Below are 7493 nucleotides of genomic sequence, written 5' to 3'. Positions count from 1 at the left end.
AAACAGAGACTCTAGGGTTTCTGGTGCCGGTTTCTCCAGGCAAGGAATGGAGGCGGAGCCTCGTCACAAGAGTGGCTATGGGCTGTGGGATTTACTTGTTCTTTTGCCATGACCTTGGGCAGATCTTGTTAACGGATGAGATCCTTGGCTTCCAGAAGCTTCCATCCCTTAACTTGATGGGTGTTAGGTCTTGAGTGAGCTCCTGGCACGTGTGAGGGAGTAAGGGGTAGGGGAGCTGGCACCTCACCCCATCACAGGGGGCACGAGGTCAGGGAGGGCCACTGGGAAGGACGTGAGGTGAATGCGGAGGGAACCCCACATTTTTTTACCTCTGCTGCTTAAGGACCCAGCTGTGCCTTTGAGCGAGCTTTCCCAAATTCTAGCCTTATTGGCTTAACATGCAAACAGATGCCACTTCAGCTTTACAGCCAGGGGTCCTGATTTATTTTGTGAATGATTCTATTTATCAGTAGCTTCATTACCATGTTCTCCGAGTGTCCAGATTACAAAGTTTATAAATAATTGTTTTCTTAATTGAAGCATATCAGGAGATTACAGGTGAGACGCAGTTAATTATCTTTCCTTTCCAAATGGAAATTGACCTTAATTGTGAAATATTAATCCACATGTTTTATGCATTACACAAAACCCCCATTTTTGACATGGAGAGCAAGGAAGGCAGGTCTGAGGTTACATAATTGTTTTTAATGTAAGTGCATCGGTTAATTAATACTTGCAAAAAACCCAAGGTTTTTCAGGAAACTTACAATTACAGTCAATTTAAATGTACAGCTACATTAATATGGTGACAAGTCCAATAATACAGCTTAAGTGATTGCAGGCTAGTGCTGAACAGATGTGTGAACAGGCATGCAGGCTCTGGGTTGAGTATCACATCTTATTGGAAAGAAGAGCAGTCAGAGACCCCACTCCTGGGCCCCAGCCTCAGCCTCCAGCCCGGACTTCAGCCCCAGCCCTGTTGCACGATTGTAGAGCTGGCCCCTGATGTGGGCCACAGACAGATCTGCTCTCTCTTTCTATATATATATATATTTTTTATTAATTCATTTATTTATTTATATTTTTGGCTGTGTAGGGTCTTCGTTTCTGTGCGAGGGCTTTCTCTAGTTGCGGCGAGCGGGGGCCACTCTTCATCGCCGTGCACGGGCCTCTCACTGTCGTGGCCTCTCTTGTTGCGGAGCACAGGCTCCAGACACACAGGCTCAGTAGTTGTGGCTCACGGGCCCAGTCGCTCCGTGGCATGTGGGATCTTCCCAGACCAGGGCTCAAACCCGTGTCCCCTGCATTGGCAGGCAGATTCTCAACCACTGCGCCACCAGGGAAGCCCTCTCTTTCTATATTTTTTAAAAAATTGTTTATTTATTTTTGGCTGCATTGGGTCTTCATTGCTGTGGGCGGGCTTTCTCTAGTTGCAGCGAGCGGGGCTACTCTTCACTGCGGTGCGCAGGCTTCTCACTGCAGTGGCTTCTCTTTGTTGCGGGGCACGGGCTCTAGGCACGCGGGCTTCGGTAGTTGTGGCTCATGGGCTCAGTAGGTGTGTCGTGGGCTCTAGAGTGCAGGCTCAGTAGTTGTGGTGCACGGGCTTAGTTGCTCCACGGCATGTGGGATCTTTCCGGACCAGGGCTCGAACCCACGTCTCCTGCATTGGCAGGTGGATTCTTAACCACTGCGTTACCAGGGAAGCCCCTGCTCTCTCTATTTTGATCAAGACACGACATGTACATCTGGCACTGAGGTCCGCATATTCTTTCTTTCCTTAGCTATCAAAGAGAGTTATTTCTCAGCACTGAGGAAGTGGGCACCTCTCAGACTGGTTAGAGTCCAAAATGATCAGAAGGGTCCAAGGAACCCGCAAGAGAGAGAAGAGCACTGGAGCTGCTCCTTCTTGCCCCCCTCCTTCTTAGCCCTTCGACCACCTTCCTGTAGATAATCCATTCATGTATCACCCATCAGTTGCCAGGGAGGACAACGACACCTGCACGGGGAGCCGGGGATGCTGCTGCCCCTCACCTGATGGCCAAAGCTAATTGGTTCACATACACACCTGACCATGCTGGGATAGTCTGCCTTCTTTTCTCTAGGATGTAACTTCGAGCCAGCGAAGGTGAGAGTTGGCACCAAGTGCCCTGAAGAGAAGGGCCACAAATTCTGCTGCTCAGGCCTCCAGTTCCCCTGCGTCCTTCTGGCCTGGGGGTGCAGCTCTTCAATGGATTCTGAGGGCTCTTCTAGATATCTTCCAGTACATGCTAAGCCCTCTCCTTACCCCCTTATTTATGTATTTATTTATTTAGCCAGCCACTGTTGGTGTCTGGTACCAGTGGCCACAAGAGACTTAACGAGGACCAGCCACTTCGTGGTGAGGCAGCCAAGCCTGCGTTTGTAACCTGGCCTTCCCAGCTCACCATTTCTGTGACTCTGGGCAGATCTCTTTCTCAGAATCTCCATTTTCTTATCAAAGTGAGGAAAATAAAAGACCGAATGCATACATTTATTATAAGGATTTTATGAGATAATCTATGTTTGGCATACATAATGTTCTGAAAAAATAAACAAACAAACCTGTTAGCTGCTGTTATTATTACAACTTGAGCTTAAAGAGTTGCAAGCAGGAACTCCGAGTTCCCTTTTACCATGCTTGGTGGAGCACATAGATAACAAACACAGATGACAAAGGGGTTTACACTGATCTTTAAGTGGCCTTTTGACATTCAACGGAAGGTACTTGACCCCTGACAGCAAATTAATTTCTAGAACAGGGTCCTAGCCTTGGTGACCATTCATGGTTATCCAGCTCTTTACATCACAAAGGGGAGTCCTGTGGGCTGCTCTGCACTTTTTTTTTTTTTTTTGCGGGTGGGGGGTGGTGGGGGGTTGCTGTGTGAGTTATGCAGGATCCTAGTTTCCTGACCAGGGATGGAGCCCGCATTCCCTGCAGTGGAAGCGAGGAATCTTACCCACTGGACCACGAGGGAAGTCCCTGCTCTGCATTGTTGATCGGAGCTAAGTCTGAGATGATGAGGTCAACCTCTGAGCACAGAAGCCAGAGAAACACTCTTCCAGACCACAGGCAGCACCTTACTTAGCCAGCCAGTATGTGCCATGGGTCATCCGGGGGCCTGGGAGAGAGTGTGGACGGCTCCATGTAACACTTCACCACGGCTGGAAACAGCTCAGAGTGTTTGACCCCAGCTGAGCCTGAGGCAGGGGTTGTTAGCCAACTGGGGTATCAAAGACTGGGATATCTGGGGTGTGAGACTTGGAAAGAGTGTGAGAGAACTCTGCCTCTTGAGGTCAGATAAAACTCCACATGGATTTAGCTCTGGAAGGAGATTCTCCAGGTGGAATGAACAGCTGGGACCAAGAGGCCATGGTCTGCTGGCGTGATTCATCCCTGGGTCTCTCCCATCCTGATAGCCACTGCTCCTGCCTTGTTGGCCCCAGGAGCAGGGGCTGCTCTTTTAATGCCCCAGCCCAGTTGGACACAAATGCTTCTCTTAACTCCTCTTAGCTCAGCTGTGACAGCTGGAATTTCTCAGAAGGCTTCTTAAAGGAGGGCAAAGGGAAATAAACCAGAAAATAAGAGTAAAAACCTGTCCAGCTTCAAGGAATCAGGTCCCTTCAGCTCTGTCTCACTCCCAGGAGGGTCCCAAGGAGAGATTCACTCATTCATCCTCATCCCAAGGGTTGGGACACGTCCGCAGGCCCCTTGCTGGCTTTCCTTCTTTGCCAGATCCCCATCGCCATCCAGAAGGGCCCTCATGCACATCTTAGCCCACCCTCGTTCTGGCCAGAACTCCTCAGGCTCCCCCTTCATCTGCAAGACCTGAAGGGTTCAGGAAGAAGCTCGGTTCCTCAGAGAAGGTCCTGTCTTGCACAAACAGGAAGCAGTCTGGCCCTGTGCAGGTCCACTGTTGCAGGAGCATCTACACAACATGTCTGGAGGGGTGGTTTCTCATAAAGGTTTTACCTACACACTTATTTCACAGGTGAGAAAACTGAAATTCAAACGAGGTTAAATGACATGCCCAGGGTCCCTGACTGACGCGAAGGTCAGGATTCAATTCATGTCCCCTGATGCCAAGCTGCCTTCTCTTTATTTTATTTCACACAGCCTGCTAGTTTATTATTTCATGCCTTCCATCCTCACTCCTCTCTCCTCTCTGCCCCAGAATTCACTGTCGCATGACCAATGTCGCTGAAGTTGCTTTGATTTACTGATGGAGAAAATGTTTACAGAAAGTCAGTGGAAAAAGAAAGTCAGCGGACACGCAGTAAGTCCTGGTTGAGTTACGTTGGCAGAGTTGTTGATAATCGTAGTGATAATAACGAAACTAACCGATGCATTTTAAAGGGGGAAAGAACTTTCGTTGAAAGGGGATAAAAAGAGAGCAGTGACTTAAAATCCAATGACTTTGCAGGAGCAGGGGAATTTTTCCTGGGATTACGTTTCAGCTCCGTGTGAGCTTTGGTGGGGGGATGTACCTGTTTCATAGGAGTGTGGGCGATAACATAACAATTACCATTAAATGTTTTTCTTTGAAGATTTTGCAGTGGAATAACTAGGACCAGCAAAGGTTTAGTGTGAGAAGCCAGGGAAACGTGGCCATAGGAATAACGTTCACATTTAATTGCTTTAAATGACAGCCTCAAATACAATGCAATTAAAAACATACAATAAACATGTGGTGGAATTTAGAGCATCTGGGTCTGTTTAAATTGCTCTTGTTTTTCAACATCAAGGGTATTATTGATAAAAACAAAAATCTTTGTAATCACTAAATTTAATCCAACTAACGATGATGAGAAGGCCGTTGTAAACATGAAACATAACTTGAGAACTAAAGCTTACATATTTTCCTCATTGGGAAAGGCATGTTTTGAGTCATTTGCATTGGAGAAAGCTGCAGAACCATCGAGGCAGGGCTTCTGGGCTGAGAGGCTGCCAGAGAGAGCCCCCAGCCAGCTGGTACTTCAGAAGGATGCAACTGTTGGTCACAGTGAAATTGAGCAGCAGTTGTTAATACCTTTGGTCTCATACCCATAGGAGGGAGAGAAGCAAGTGTGCGTTGAGGTAGGAAGAAATTGAAAATCGGTAGAAGAAAAAAAAATGTCCCCGGGGAGAAACGTTGCCTAAGAATAAAATATAAACGAACCTATTTATGTTTGGCTTTTGCAATTCAAGTTTTAGGTCTAGTTTTACATTTTTATCCCTTCTTGATTCCACGGGGAACCTTCGCCATCAAAATTTCCATTGAATTAACAAATATTTATTGAGTGTGTGGTCTTGGGCACCATGGGGGCTAGAATATGACCCCTCTTCTTGTTTGTGTAAATGGAGGTGCACTCACTTGGGGACAGGCACTGCTCTGGAACCATCCAAGGTGTCTTTTCTGGGAACATGGTGACAACAACTGTTGGCTGGTCTTCTCTATTTGTGCCTCACCCCTGCCTCCTAATTCACACACGTAGTTTTGCCCTAGTCGGTATCATCCCTTAATAAAACATGAAAAGAATCTTGGGACTTTATAAGGACAGCAAAAGATTAATTGAGAAGACCCAAATGCACACAATGGAATAGACTAATACTTAGTTTATTAAACAGCTATCCCAAGCACATCAATAGAAACAGTAAATTACATATCACGGATATGCGTGATAGGAGCCATGCTCTGATGGTTAATAGCACCTCCTCCAAGTTCCATATTGGTCTAACTTTCTAAGGAGGGGCTGTCCGAGGCAGCGTTCTGTCCCGGTGTTGTGTCATCATCTGATCTGCTTCTGTGCCACAATCTGGTGTCCATACTGAAGTGCTCCTTCCTTGAATCCAAGGTAACATATTATTGCAAAACTTTCTTATTATTGATGTCTCTCATGTTCAAGTTCAGTCTCTTAAACAACATTAACTGTACTTCTACTGAGTGAGCTATCTACCTGGCCACCATGAGGATGGATCCATGAAGTACTTAACTGTCGGAGATGGCTCTCTGGATATACTAAACTGTTTAGAAATGTTTCCTAGCACAGACCTCTGTATACTTCTTTGAAAATGTTATATATTCTGAGTGAGGAAAAAAAATCCATCAACTCATTAGAAAATGGGAAAAAGACATTTACAGAAACTCACAGAAGAAATCAATAGAAGGTAAACTACAAATATTCAAATCTTATGAAAAGATGCGTCTCTCCAGTAACATACAAGGCAATGTAAAACAATATCAACTTCTAAAATTTCCTATCAGAGTAGGAAAGATGACAAATACTGCTGATAACCACTTTGGCAAAGGTGTGGGGGAAATAGGCACTTCTATGCTGGGGATGGGAGAGTAATTTGTACAATGTCTTTTGGAGAGCAATTTGGCTTTGTCTATAACAATTAGAATGTACGTATCCTTTGAATCAGAAATTCCACATATAGGAATTTATCCTATGAAAATACTCACACAACTGTGGAAGAAATAGATATATTCATTCCTTTTTTATAATAGCATAAAGTTGGAAACTCCCTGTTAATCATTAGGGAATTAGTTAAATAAACTATGGTAATTCCATAATCCACACAATGGAACCCTGTGTGATTATTGAAAAAAGATGAAGTGGATCTATATGTGTCCATCTGGGAAAAGGTTCACAATATACTCAAAAAACCAAGTTGTCCATAAGTGTGTATACTTGGACTTTTTTTTCTTGAATTGTGTTTTCATGTGCACAGAATTTTCTGGAAAAAAATAAGGGGTTTATCTTTAGGGAGGGAGGATTTATGGCATACTTTCACTTGGTACTTTATAGACTTTTGCCTTATTTGAATCCTTTTTTTTTAAAACAAGGAACCTGAATATAATGAAACAGAAACAGACTCATAGATACAGAGAATAAACTAGTAGCTACCAGTGGGGAGAGGGATGGGGGGAGGGGGAAGATAGGGGAAGGAGATTAAGAGGTACAAATTACTAGGTATAAAGTAAATAAGATACAAGGATGTAATGTACAGCACAGGGAACATAGCCAATATTTTATAATCGCTTTAAGTGGAGTATAATCTATAAAAATATCAAATCACTATGTTGTACACCTGAAACTAATATAATATTGTAAATCAACCATACTTCAATTTAAAAAGATAAAAAAAAACAAAGCAAGGAACCCGTTTTATTTATAAAATTAGAAAATCCACAAATAATACTTTTAAAATAGAAGTCTATGGGGGCTGCTATGAGATGAGTTTAGAGAATGTTAAATCTTGGTGGGAAGCAGTGGCTTTCAGCCTATGACCCGTTATCCTCTCTCCCCCTGTTCAGGAGCTTTGTCTCTGGGTCTCATTTACATTTCCCCTCCTTCCTCTTCCTAGCTTGACCCTCCGAGGGTCCCTGGCTGTGTCTGACTATTAAACTGACAAAGACAAACTAACAGGAAAAAAGCATACAAGTTTTATTAAATTTCATAGTACAGACCCAAAGAAGTGAACAGAGCAGGAA

This window comes from Phocoena phocoena, chromosome 14, assembly GCF_963924675.1.
Source record: "Phocoena phocoena chromosome 14, mPhoPho1.1, whole genome shotgun sequence".
Lineage (NCBI taxonomy): Eukaryota > Metazoa > Chordata > Mammalia > Artiodactyla > Phocoenidae > Phocoena > Phocoena phocoena.
This window is presented reverse-complemented; position numbering follows the sequence as displayed.